Below are 14,787 nucleotides of genomic sequence, written 5' to 3'. Positions count from 1 at the left end.
GGAGGATGGTGGAGGGGTGCAACCCCCATGTCCGGCCAGAGAGGAGTTTGAGGAGTCAGAGGTGGTTGTGGGCTTTGGATTGGATGGAGTGGAGGTGGCGGAACCAGGTGAGGTGACTGTAAATGGTGAGGCCAAGGTAGGTGAGAGTGGGGGAGAGGTGGACAAAATGGGCGCAGATGGTAAGGGAGAAATCCAGCAGCCGGAAGGACTGAGTGGTACGACCTATGATGATTGCCTGGGTCTTGGAAGGATTGATTTTCAGGAGCCACTGGCTACACCATGCGGCAAAAAGGTCAAGGTGATTCTGGAAAATGCGTTGGGACCATTGTAGGGTAGGAGCCAGGGTAAGGAATGCAGTGTCGTCGGCATACTGCAAGAGGTGTACTGGAGGGGGCCTAGCTCAGCTTTTTTTTTCCTTTATTGATTTTCGATTCTCCCTGAAGGGGGCAGGCTGGCAGGAGCTTAGTAGGCTGCTCTACTGCCTACAGACTTTTTTTGAAGAAAAGGAAGAAGAAAGAAACAAGAAAAACAGGCGATAAAACAGTGACTTAAAGTGCAAAATGCGGAAAGTTAAAACAGAAAGCAAAAGGGGTTGGCAATGGTGATAAAATACACAGGAATCAGACAAGTAACATAGTAGACACACAATTAAAACACACGGCGACAGTCTGGTTTCTGTTCACAAGAGATAATACATCACACCCAGCGACAGTATGATGGCTGTACACTACACATCCCAAATGACCCAACATGGAACACTCACTTTAAAAACACTCACTGTGAAACATTGCACGAAAATGGTGGCACAAATATGACACTCCCGAGCCAAAGGCAGATGGAGGGGGGGGACCTGGAGGAGGGGGAAACAAGGAGGGAGGAGAGGGAAAACGAAAAGGGGGGTGAACCAAGGAGGGAGAGGACTCATAAGGGGGGGAGGGGCAGGGCAGACGCTAGAGGGAATGAGAAGGGGAAGAGGAGGGAAATGGAAAAGAACTCGGTGGAGAGAAGGGGGCAGAGAGAGGGGAGGTGGGGAAAAAAGAGGATGGAAGGGGGGGAGAGGGAGCCCGGGAAAATGACAGAGGAAAGGAGGAGGAGGGAGGATCAGAGTTGATAGGAGGGATAAATGGAGGGAGAGAGCACATCATCCGGGAGGGGGAGTTGATGGAAGCCACATTGGGAAAGGAGATGAAGGGTGTAGAGATGGAAGGTAGGGGGGACACAACAGTGAAGACGTGGCAAGGGGCGGGGCCTAGCTCAGCGAGAGGCACGCGCTTATATACAGGACAATGTACGCCGCTATTTGCTGCTGCGACCACGTTCTCCGCCATGGCGCCCTCACGTTATACGCGAGCTACGGCATATGGCGCGACGGCTGTAGAGACCTCTAGTGGCAATCGTGATCCATGCCATCGGGCGAGGATTCAAAACCCACAGCGCTCGGTTCCAGACTGTCTTGCCATTGTTGCAGTTCAGTCGCCATTAACAAACTATCTAACTACGAACAACACACTATTCGAACACCAGTCTTGTTTCCGTAAACATCGCAGTTAAATATCTGCCACAATAAAGGTAACAGATGACATTAAGCTTGCCGTGAAAGCATGAGAGGCAACTATCACGTGCTTTTCAGATTTAATCAAAGCGTTTGACGCTGTCCACTTCGACATTTTGTTGTCAAACCTAGTAGCCTAACTATCTCGCCTAGCGTAGTGGTCGCGCTGATACCTGACAGAAGAATAAGGTGAGAGGAGGAGTTGCCATATATGTCAAAAGTTATCACTGTGTAAAAAGCTTAGATACAAAAAGTTTTGTCTAGAGAAACATATAGAAGCATGTGAATGTCAACTTAAACTGAAGAAGGGCTCTTTTATAATTGTAAAAGTATATAGGTCCCCTTCAGGAAACTTTCATTTATTCCTGGAAAACTTGGATGTCTTTTTATCTGTCAGGTAAGGGAAAGCAAATTATTATTTGTGGGGACTTCAGTGTTGATTCACTGAAAGAGTGTTATAGGAAAAATGACCTGGAAGTCTTTCTCGGTTCTTTCAATTTCACATCTGTCATTGATTTTCCTACTCGGGTAGTAAAGGACAGCAGCACATTGATTGATAACACTACTTTTACAGACCAAGATAAGTTTAAAAACCTAAAGTCTTGTCCTGTTGAGAATGCCCTACTGGTCATGGTGCTCAGCTAGTTACAGTATATATCATAGCTCCATTCAGTAATTCAAAACTACCCTCCAAAGTTGTGCGTTCAATGAATGACTCAATAATTAGAAATTTCAGGGAAAATCTTCAGCAGCTAGACTGGGATGAGGTGTACAAGGAACCCGATGCTAATTTAAAATACAACTTATTTCATGATACTTGTAACAGAATTTGAAAACTGTTTCCCCAAAAAAGTAATTAAATCTAATTATAAGAAACCATTCAAGAAACATTGTCTTACTAAAGGAATAAAAATATCTTGTAACCACAAACTGGAGCCGGCCGGAGTGGCCGTGCGGTTCTGAGTGCTACAGTCTGGAACCGAGCGACCGCTACGGTCGCAGGTTCGAATCCTGCCTCAGGCATGGATGTGTGTGATGTCCTTGGGTTAGTTAGGTTTAATTAGTTCTAAGTTCTAGGCGACTCATGACCTCAGACGTTACGTCACATAGTGCTCAGAGCCATTTTGAACCACAAAATGGAACTGTATCTAACGACAAGAAAGAGTAATGACCCAGAAACAGCCAAATATTATAAAAATTACTGTGCTAAATTAAGCAAGGTTATTAAAAGTCCAAAAGCATGTGCATCATGTCTGAAATTAATACCTCTGATAAGAAAATCCAAACAACTGGAATATTATTACAAGGGAGATAAGGTTACCAAGAGTACAGGATGACGGCATTACCATCAAAGTGAATGGAAACTTGACAAACAACAAGCCGGAAGTCGAAAACATTTTGGATAATCATTTTCTAAATGTTTTAGAGAAAATAGGATCTAAATGATCATTAGAAGAAGCAAGGCAGTTAATGGAAGAGGCCTTACCCACACAAAATGATACAATTGAAATTCCACTCACCTCTACTTCTGAAATTAGGAAGATAATAAAATCTCTCAATAATAAAAGCTCACATGGAATTGATGACATTTTCAGATGAAATTATAAAAGCTTGTTCCCATGAGATAAGTGGGATTCTTAGCCACATATGTAATAGCTCTCTGAAGCAGGGCATTTTCCCAGATAGACTGATGTATGCCATTGTTAAACCACTGCATAAAAAAGGGAATACATCTGATGTCAACAAGTACCGCGCAATCTCTCTTCTGACTGCCTTATCCACAATTCTTGAAAAAGTAATGTATTGTACAGTAGCTTCACACCTTTGTAAAAATAAAGTCTTAACAAAATGTCAGATTGGTTCCCAGAATGGTTTTTCTACGAGAAATCCTATACTTTCACTAATGAAATATTAAATGCTCTGAGTAACCAGAAGTCACCCGTTGAGAATTTTTGTGATCTCTCAAAGGCTTTCGATTGTGTAAATCATGGAATACTTCTAGATAAGGTCAAGTACTGTGGTATGGACGGGACAGCGCTCAAATTGTTTAAATCATATCTCACTGTAAGACTGCAGAAAGGTGAAATAAGCGGTTCACATAACATGCAAAAAAACTGGTGATCTCTCAAACTGGGGAACAATCAAGAATGGGGTGCTGGAAGGCTTGGTCTTGGGTCCTCTGCTATTCTTAATATATATTAATGACTTGCCATTCTATATTCTCGAAGATACAAAGCTGGTACTTTTTGCTGATGATACAAGTATAGCTATCACACCCAACAGACAAGACTTAACTGATGAAATTTTAAACTATGTTTTTCAGAAAATCATCAAGTGGTTCTCTGCAAACGGGCTCTCATTAAACTTTGACAAAAACACGCTATATGCAGCTTCACACAGTAAATAGAATGACACGATTAATAAATATAGACTTCGATCAGAAATCGGTAGTTGAGGTAGAATATTCAAAATTTCTAGGTGTATGCATTGATGAGGGGTTGAACTGGAAAAACACGTTGAAGATATGCTGAAACGTTTGAATTCAGCTACTTATGCTATTAGGGTCATTGCAAATTTTGGCGATATACATCTCAGTAAATTAGCTTACCACGCCTATTTTCATTCTCTGCTTTCGTATGGCATCATATTCTCGGGTAACTCATCATTGAGTAAAAGAGTGTTCTTTGCAAAAAAGCGTGTAATCAGAATAATTGCTGGAGCTCATCCAAGATCATCTTGCAGACACTTATTTAAAGAGCTAGGGATCTTCACTGTAGCCTTACAATATATATCTTCACTTACGAAATCTGTTATTAACAATCCGAACGAATTCAAAAGTAGTAGCAGTGTACATGGCTACAACACTAGGAGAAAGGATGATCTTCAGTACTCAAGGTAAAATCTAACTTTGGCTCAGAAGGGGGTAAATTATGCTGCCACAAAATTCTTTGGTCACTTACCTAATAACATCAAAAGTCTGACAGACTGCCATATAGCATTTAAAAGGAAACTAAAATAATTTCTGAATGGCAACTCCTTCTACTTATTAGATGAATTTTGGATATAGGAAGTTGGTAATTTCCCCACCCCGCACAAAAAAGACAAAAAAAGGATTAGAAATATTAAGTGTCATGTAATATTTTGTGTAATTTAATATCTTCTATAGACACCTTTTATTAACATGACACGTTACACATCATTATGAAGTGTCTTATTTATGAACTATGGAACAAGTACTAATCTAATCTAATCTTATCTTAAGCATTTGGTTGTGTGAACCATGACACTGTGTTATAGAAATTACAGTTCTATGGTATAAATGGAACAGCATGTGCGCGGTTTAAGGCATACCTACCGAACACGAAGCAGAAAGTTTCTTTATATGGTTTTAGCGATTTAAGGAATTTTGCCACTTCATCTAACTAGGGTGAATTTATATTAGGTGTTCCACAGAATTCGATCATGGATCCCCTTCCATTTTTGATATACATGAAAGACCTCACCTCTTCTCTGAAACAAGATGCTAAACTGACACTGTTTGCTGATGATACAAGAATCATTATTAATCCAGTAAAATAAACTCCAATTGAAAATAATAGGAATAATATCTTTGGAAAAGCTATTAATTGGTTTTCTATGCAAATTGGCTTGTTCTCAAATTTTAAAAAACAAGGGCATCCATTTTTTACTGGAAAGGGGCACAGTTCCTCCAATTAGTATAACACATTAACAGAACTCAGTAGCCTCAGTAGCATATTAAGTTTTTGGGTGTACATATAGATGAGAATCTTAATTGGAAAATACATATTTTGGTTCCCATAAAGCGACTAGGTACAGTCATTTTTGCTATCAGAATAAGTGCCAATTTTCACTGCTCAAAATAAAGTGGTTAGAATAATGTGTGGGGCTCGTAGTCGTACATCTTGTAGACATCTTTTTAAAAAGTTATGAATTCTTACAACAGCCTCACAGTACATTTACCCAGTAATGAAATTTCTTATCAACTACATGGACCAGTTTAAAAACAAGCGTAACATTCATGATTATAATACCAGATGAAAGAAAAACTTACACTATCCTCTACGTAACCTATCTTCGACAGAGAAAGGACTAAAATAGCCTGCTGTGAAACTTTTAAATAAATTACCAGATGAAATAAAATGTCTGTCAGACAGCAGTAATAATTTCAAAAATAAACTGACGTCATATCTGCTTTACAATTCCTTCTGTGCCATAGATGAATTCATGAGTAGGGATAAACTAATCTGTGGGTATAATATATTCATTTTGGGTCATTTAAGGAAATGGGATAGGTAATAAAAATTTTAAGCTCCAAAAAAAGGGTGCCTTGATTCATGTGTGCACTTCTTATGCACTTGACAAGCTCCACTTCATAATAATTACCGTGAGATTGGTCAATAGAATAGATAACGAACTAACAAATTAAGTAACTTTGACTCTGAAAATCACAATATTCTCCCATATAAACTGAGCTTTTATGAAAATGATGCTGCAGCCACCATTGGATAACGTCACATTTTACCAAAAGAATTCAGAAGGTTTTACTTAGCAACTCAACTAGTACAATCAGGGACTGGGAAGAAATCACGTAAGTGGTTTCCCCTAAGCTCAGTCTTAGGACTGTCACTGTTCATTTTATATGTAAACGATTTTCAATTGTATGCGCAACAGGCAGAATTAGTTCTTTTTGCATATAAAAATAGATTTGTAATCAATGCAAGCATACATACAGCAACAGAGGAAAAAATGTTGTTAAAGGTGTCATTGAGTGGTTTTGTGCCAATAGCCTAGGTCTTCTTTTCAAAAAGTCACAACATATTCAGTTCGGCAATAAAGAAATGCTACACCTGTGATAAGCCTAGCACATGGCATGTAATTACTAAATAAGGTGGGAACTCCACGATTTTCATGTGTCTATGTTGATGACATTATGAGTCTGTGTTGTGTGATGACGAGACAAGGAACGGGTTGAGAGAAGTAATATCGCGAAACGATGAACCGTAGTCTCGGTAGGCCACGGCCTGCCATTGTGAAATTCTGACACGTGGTGGCAGATGTTTCTCCTTCGTATACGAGGCATAACACAATCTTCTCACTAACAAATAACATTCACATTATAATAATTTGCGTATCCAAGCGTGTAGTACACTTGGCGTCACTTTTGCGTCTGTTGCATTCCACCTTCACCGTGCTGCAGCTTTAATGGTCACTAGTATATGGCAGTCGTAAGTCTCGTAAAGCGTCTAATGTAACTGAAATGAATATAAGAATGGCCAGTGCAGTCATTAGTAGTAATCTCGATAGCATTGTGTATGCCTATAATAAACATGTATGGAAGAACATTACAAACATTGACTCTTTTTAAGTAGTATCGTGTTTCTTGGAGGACTACGTCTACAAGAAGTGATTTATCCGACCAGGCTATGTGTTTGCTTTCTTACACGGTCACGTCTCGATGATCAAGTGCTCACAGCAATAGTGTCCGAGAACGGGACCAACATGGGAACGGGTAGAGATTGTCTGCTGCAGAGCTCTATGTTCAACAAGGTGCGCGTAGCGATTTGCTTTGATCACTTGTTCTTTACTGTACACTGTACGCTATCGCCAGATCTGCCACACATCATCACTGTTCTTGTTTAACAGAGCAGGCAGTGCTCTGGATGCCACGTTCTACGGTGAGACGTGGACGTCAAGCATATAATCGCCTAATCGTCGTTTCACCGTCCTTCAACCACTTGATATACATGTTCAAGACAGTTGTACGCTAACAACAGACTACTTTCATTGTTTCCTTAGATGCTCATCCCTGGGCACCAGGCCGTAACAATCTTTACTTTGTCGAAGTCCTTTTTTAAAATGAATTTCCTCATTTGCGGCCTACGTCGTATTTAAAATGGTTCTCCATTTTTCTCTGCTCCGTTTGTATACCTTCCTAACGACGTCACATGCCCGCAAGGCCACCAGGAAACGTTTAGTCTCTTGCTGGGCAGTGTGTCGTCGGTCTTCAATGTATCTGAAACTATGTTGGTACTTCCTCTGCCGGAAAAGTACAGAAATGCGTACATTCATCTTTTAATCTTTGCTGCGTAAACATTTCGTTCCAAAATTTTCTTTTACACCCAGATCCGGGTACGTAAGTAACGAACTTGCTTTGACACTGACGAAGGGTCCAAGTATCGTGGTAATTACTGCTTCGGGCTGGGGCTGCGTGGCCGTGCACTTCTCCACTGGAGCGCAGATGAAACACCAATTGTCGCTCAGTGACTCAGTCCACTGGTTGCTGTCAGGAAGTTCTCTTACAGCTCACCGACTCGACACATCGTCATGGGGCTCGCGCGCTCCTTCCTGGTTCTGCTCTACTTTCTTGGTGAGCCTTGTCCTAGGAAATAATATCATTGAGAGTCTTTATTCCATTATGGATCCTAAACGATATTAATTCGACTTTGGTTATGATGGAATGTCATAAGCTGCAGTACTTCCTTCAAGAGGATTTTTAAAATAAATCTCAATCTCGATATGAGGCACTGAAAGCCACAAGAGCGAACTTAAAAACTGCATGTTAAGAATAAACAGCGTATTTGTGTAATCGCCGCCTGGAGAACTCAACAAAACCTACATTAGAAACTGTGTATGATTTTACTGCTTATATACGTAAGTTTCAGTAACACATAAACAAAAACCATTGCCAAGAAAAGGTCCATTCGTAAGTCAGGTGTGTGTCATAATGTTCATTAAAATTCCTCGTGCCTATAGCGCGAAACGTAGATGCCTAATTCTGTAAGATGTTTATCAGGACTGAACTCCACGTCATTGGGCGTAAGGGGAAGAGACTGCACACATTTCTGTTTCACAGGTGACACAAGGACAGTTGAACCACATACCATATAGTGAAGCTTATGGGTTCCTTCCTAAGATTGAGCTTCTGAAAGGTATGAGTACACCCCATTTACTTCCAGATTTTCTATTTCACTTTTACATCATCTACGTCGAAATTAATATGGATGGAGAACCATGTTTATACTTACTGTATTCATACACCCTCTCAGTAGTGATTTTGTATTCATTCTTCTTATCACAGAATCATGTGTGTGATGTCCTTAGGTTAGTTAGGCTTAAGTAGCTCTAAGTTCTAGGGGACTGATGACTTCAGATGTTAAGCCCCATAGTGCTCAGAGCCATTTTTTAAAAACTGGATGTCAGTCATAATTCCAGGATAACGATGAAAATTAAAAGGGCTTATGTTGCATTCACTCTTTGGAGGTCATAGTACCTGTGATAGGCAGAGAGCTGTTCACACCAGTATCTCATTCAGCAGTCCTGTCACCAACATAACACTCCAACGTTGGTTGTGGTTGTAGAGCTCAATGTGATGCAGAGGAAGTTTTGCACTAAGTTTTGCACCAAACTGTTATTGTGGATAAGTCCTCTATTTCACGCGATTTTTGAAACACCAGTCGAAGTAGTGAATGGAAGCAGGTGACCTTGCATCAAGAAATGCGAAGTGGATTTCATTTGCCAGGTAAGCTACGTCTACGTCTACACCTCCACTCTGCGCTCCACCTTATAGTGTGTACTTGTCCAGTCCTCCCCCTACTCCTCCCCCCCCCCCTTCTCCTGTTATATTAGTGAACCGTGCTCGAGAGGCTGATTGTTGGTACTCCTCGAATCTCTGAATTTATCTTCATGGCGTTTTCGCGATATATATGTGGGACGAATCAGCATACTTTTTGAGCCATCTAGGATCATACGCTCTCGGAATTTCAACAGTTAACCACACAGTGAGGCACAAAGCCTCTCTTGTTGAATCTTTCACTGGAGCTGGGTGAGCTTATCCGAGAAGCTATCGATCTTACCAGATGAATCGGTAACGATACACGGTTAGCTCTTTTGGATCATTTCTATTCCCTCTACCAGTCCAGTTTGGTACTAGTCACAGACTGAAGAGTAATACTCAAGTAATGATCGAAATAAGGTTGTGTAAACTATAGTGCTTCATTTGTGGACAGGCTATTCTTCACGAGAATATCTGAAATGAATCTCAGTCCACCATATCCCTTACCGGAGGTCAGTTTGTTTTCGTTCCACTTTTAATCATTCAGTACGCATACTCCAAGAAATTTTACTGAGCGAGGTAGGGCAGTTGTTAGCACACTGGATTCGCATTCGGGAGGACAACGGTTTAAATCCGCGTCCGGCTATACTGAATTAGGTTTTCCGTGATTTCCTTAAATCGCTTAAGGGCAATGCCGGGATCGCTCCTTTGAAAGGGCACGCCTGATTTCCTTCTCCACCCCTCCGTACACCGAGCTTGTGCTCCGTCTCTAATGACCTCCTTGGCAACGGGGCGTGAAACACTAATCTCCTCCGCCTTCTTATCCTCCTCCTCCATCTCCTTCTCCAAGAAATTTCACGCATTTGATTGCCTCTAGTGACTGTACGGTAATCTTGTAATCACACGAAAATGTGGATTTGTGTCAATTTAAGCGTAATACGTTACATTTGTTTATACTGAGGGTCAGCTGCCAATCCTTCCACCAAGCTTCGACCCTCGGCAGGCCTTTGTCCAATTCGGTACAATGTTGTCGCATTAATTTCCTTACATTACTATAGGCTCTTGATTCCCTTCCTGAACTACAGGAAAAGACCGCACATCCTTCCACGTCCAATATTTCTGATGCAGGAGGCTTAATCTGATGTTTATATCTTGTAGGGTAGTATTACAATTCCGTTTATTGAATTCAGGTACAATCCTCATGTTCTTCTTCTGGAGTGCCGTAATACTACAGGGAAATATCGGCCTCTCCTGGACTCAATGGAACGGTAATTGGAATCATACATAAATAGTAACAGAGCTCTGATGGTTGATAAGGACTTTATCCTCACTCAGACAAAGAAAGAAAATATATCTATACAAGTTAATGTTCGCAGTATTCTCGGTTCACAAAAATGCTCTCATAAAATGATTCTATCTATGTCTCCAACAATAGTATTCTGAACACCTTTAAATGAGTGACGTGAACCACTTTTATTACTCCATTTACGATTTTCCTACCCATTCCACTCAAGGACGGATCCCCTGCAAGATCGCAGTATCCAGGCGACCGTAGAATATTCGAAAATTCCACTGCGAAATTTAGCTGTTGTGAGATGTCAAATGTCTCCCTTAGCGATCTTCCTAGATGAGAGTTTGCAATACATCGGTTTTTCTCTCACACAATTTACTGACGACTTCGATTATTCGAATTGTTTCATCTTTTTTAACTCTTACACTCCTCTCATATCGGTATAACCTCATACGAATCTCACACCCTAAAGGAGCATTCGAGGATAGACGGTAAAACCTTCATGTAACCAAACTCATTCGTCAATTAACAAATATTTTTTGGCGTTCTATAAACGTATTGAAGCTTGGAAAACTCTCATGCACTTAGTGGAGAGTATGTTAATATTCAACTCTTGAAATACTATATTCAAAGCGTACTCAGGTTGGAGTGAGCAAACTCTTGACTGAACATTTAATGTCGCCTAATGCGCGTTGGTGCATTACCAATCGGGATCTTCAGCGGCGTTGTCTCCATGCTGGGTCTCAACCGCTAGTTCCCTACTCTGGCCTTGACTGAATCACTCAGTCTCAACTTTCGTGCATTCAGTAGAACGCAAAATATTCCCTAGCCGAAATAATTGTTATTGCACACTCGCTAAGGGATGGAGTGACGTGCACAATTGTTTGCCCACAAAAATTCCAGCAGGAATATGAACCGCCGCTTTACATCTGTTGCCACGATACGTGAAGTGTATCGCCCTCACTTCGCAGTCGTGAAGGTTTCAATGGCTTCGCCCCTGTCGTTATAAGGGTAGATATTGTTTTATTATTCGGTGCATGAGATTATTACAATTACGTCCTGTTAACAATATAGAGTTATTTTCTGGGGATTTTATTCTGTATTGTAATTATGAAGCTCATGTAAGGTCCGAAAAATGCTGATGCCTTACACATACCGCCCTTTCCGACTTGATTTTGTGCTGCTGTGAGCAATGGTTGAGGCATTGGTTGCAGCAGTGCAAAATTATAAGCTTTACTATTTTTTTGATCGTTGTTCAGCTACTTGCCTAGCTTATTCTACATGACCTTGTCTTAATATTCTAAATGTTTAATTTCAAATCTGGCTTTACACAGTATTGTCTATCTAGATGATTACTGTTTTGTATTTCCAGTCTTTTATAGCAGTTCTGATTAATTTAATGTTACAATAATTCCTTTGTATTTTTGTTAACTTATGTCAGAGGGTTCATCCACTCATTATCTTCTCCTTTTTTTAATAATTGCAGGCATTCCGCAGTTACCAAACACTCTTGGTGTTTATTATGGAAGTTGAATTGAAGTTAAGAAAGCGTTTGTTTATATTATCTATAGTCTCAACTCATTTGTCACATTAATTCAATTGTTATAATTTTTATAATTTTCTGCATAATACGAACTTTACATTTATTCACATTGTTTACCTTTACAAAGATGTTTACTTTATATCTACAATACACAAATATTAGATTAATTGAATAAACGTTACATGTGAAATACAGAATATAAAATCATGGTACATTTTTGAATTACATTACAATTAACAAGTGGAATTACAAAATACAATGAATTACAAAAATACAAATGTGCAGTGGTACAGGTGTGATTTTTTATTTATTGGTTTTTCAATTCTTTGTTCAAATCAGTGTCTTTCTTACTCTTTTTACAATATTACAATGACTTTGCCACATGGATCACCTTTTTTCGTTACACTTTCCCTTTCACTTTGGGCAGGGTTTCTTCTCGATGCTTCTGTTGTTGACTAGTGGTGGCTGATGTGGACAGTCAGTTGTAGACTCTGCTGTTGCTGAATATCATCGGCATCTACAGTCCTGAGTGGCTGATTACGACTGCTATCACATGGTCCATTCGTCCAAGGCACCGTCATGATGTAATGACTGAGGTGTCCTTGTCCCTTTCTTGATGTAGTTGCCATCAAGGTGTCTGAGTTTAGCTCCTCGATGATTGTTGTGGTTTGACGTATGAAGTCCCAATATGCGTGCGCTCCTTGTAAGTTTGACCAGATTTACTCACTGAATAAATTAATTGTTAGGATTTGTCGAATATTATTTCTAGTGGATTTTGCAAAATCTCATCCTGGTTTAAGGTGAGGGATGGGGTAAGAATCTTCTGTCTTCTGCCCTTATCTTGAGACCTTCTCTTCTCTTTGTTTCTTGCTGTGTCTTCATGTTTTCTTTCTTGGAACTTGTGACTTCTCAGGCATAGGGATTGGATTTGTTGTTAAGTGAAAATTATTGGAAAGGATTACCAGTTATGTTTGTTATGAGATATAAAGTTTGAATAGATCACAGAAGTGATAATCTGCCTTGAGATGTACATTTGTCCATTAGGTATTTAAGAGAAATATACTCATGTTTATTTTTCCCAGGTGGTCATAATGGTAATGCAGAGCTGGTTTACGGTCGCTGCTATTGTTGTGGCTGCTGTTATCCGTCGCTAATGGGGTTCACTTGCCTACCGTGCAGGTGTGCGCCCCTTTTCCCGTGCTGTTGCGGGATTTCCACCGTCCTTTAAGTAATGGGGTGAGGCATGAGACACATTCTTTAACATCCACCTGGCTCATTGTCCGCCCTAATGTAAGATGTGAGTCAGTGAATTCTTTCCTTCAGTCGCTGGTTTATTGTTAACACTATGTTGTGCAATCGCTACTCCCTCACTCAGACATGTAGCTTCCCTTCGGCTTTGAACTTTTTTACATCAGCTTGGCTGCTTCTTCCTTCCCCAGATGATGGTAATGACATGGCCCTGTGTCTTCTGTATCACCTTGTGACCATTACTTACAGGTCTTTTTCCAAACTGTATAATAAAGTTTACATCATATGGATAACATAACAAATATGAACTTCCACATCGAATAATTAAATAGATAACCTTGTACCTGAATAATACAATGAATTAAATGATAGATATTAAATTTTTTCTCAGTACTTTGCACGAATTTATCATTTACATACTTTACTTTACGTTATTTTCGACTGTTTTAACGGTTCCTTCACTTCGTGTATGAGTATGGATTGGTGATATGTGGATTTGGTAATTAGTTCTTCATGCTACACTCCTGGAAATGGAAAAAAGAACACATTGACACCGGTGTGTCAGAGCCACCATACTTGCTCTGGACACTGCGAGAGGGCTGTACAAGCAATGATCACACGCACGGCACAGCGGACACACCAGTAACCGCGGTGTTGGCCGTCGAATGGCGCTAGCTGCGCAGCATTTGTGCACCGCCGCCGTCAATGTCAGCCAGTTTGCCGTGGCATACGGAGCTCCATCGCAGTCTTTAACACTGGTAGCATGCCGCGACAGCGTGGACGTGAACTGTATGTGCAGTTGACGGACTTTGAGCGAGGGCGTATAGTGGGCAAGCGGGAGGCCGGGTGGACGTACCGCCGAATTGCTCAACACGTGGGGCGTGAGGTCTCCACAGTACATCGATGTTGTCGCCAGTGGTCGGCGGAAGGTGCACGTGCCCGTCGACCTGGGACCGGACCGCAGCTACGCACGGATGCACGCCAAGACCGTAGGATCCTACGCAGTGCCGTAGGGGACCGCACCGCCACTTCCCAGCAAATTAGGGACACTGTTGCTCCTGGGGTATCGGCGAGGACCATTCGCAACCGTCTCCATGAAGCTGGGCTACGGTCCCGCACACTGTTAGGCCGTCTTCCGCTCACGCCCCAACATCGTGCAGCCCGCCTCCAGTGGTGTCGCGACAGGCGTGAATGGAGGGACGAATGGAGACGTGTCGTCTTCAGCGATGAGAGTCGCTTCTGCCTTGGTGCCAATGATGGTCGTATGCGTGTTTGGCGCCGTGCAGGTGTGCGCCATAATCAGGACTGCATACGACCGAGGCACACAGGGCCAACACCCGGCATCATGGTGTGGGGAGCGATCTCCTACACTGGCCGTACACCACTGGTGATCGTCGAGGGGACACTGAATAGTGCACGGTACATCCAAACCGTCATCGAACCCATCGTTCTACCATTCCTAGACCGGCAAGGGAACTTGCTGTTCCAACAGGACAATGCACGTCCGCATGTATCCCGTGCCACCCAACGTGCTCTAGAAGGTGTAAGTCAACTACCCTGGCCAGCAAGATCTCCGGATC

Source organism: Schistocerca cancellata, chromosome 4 (assembly GCF_023864275.1).
Source record: "Schistocerca cancellata isolate TAMUIC-IGC-003103 chromosome 4, iqSchCanc2.1, whole genome shotgun sequence".
Lineage (NCBI taxonomy): Eukaryota > Metazoa > Arthropoda > Insecta > Orthoptera > Acrididae > Schistocerca > Schistocerca cancellata.
The sequence above is the reverse complement of the archived record's forward strand: the minus strand, read 5'-3'. Positions refer to the sequence as shown.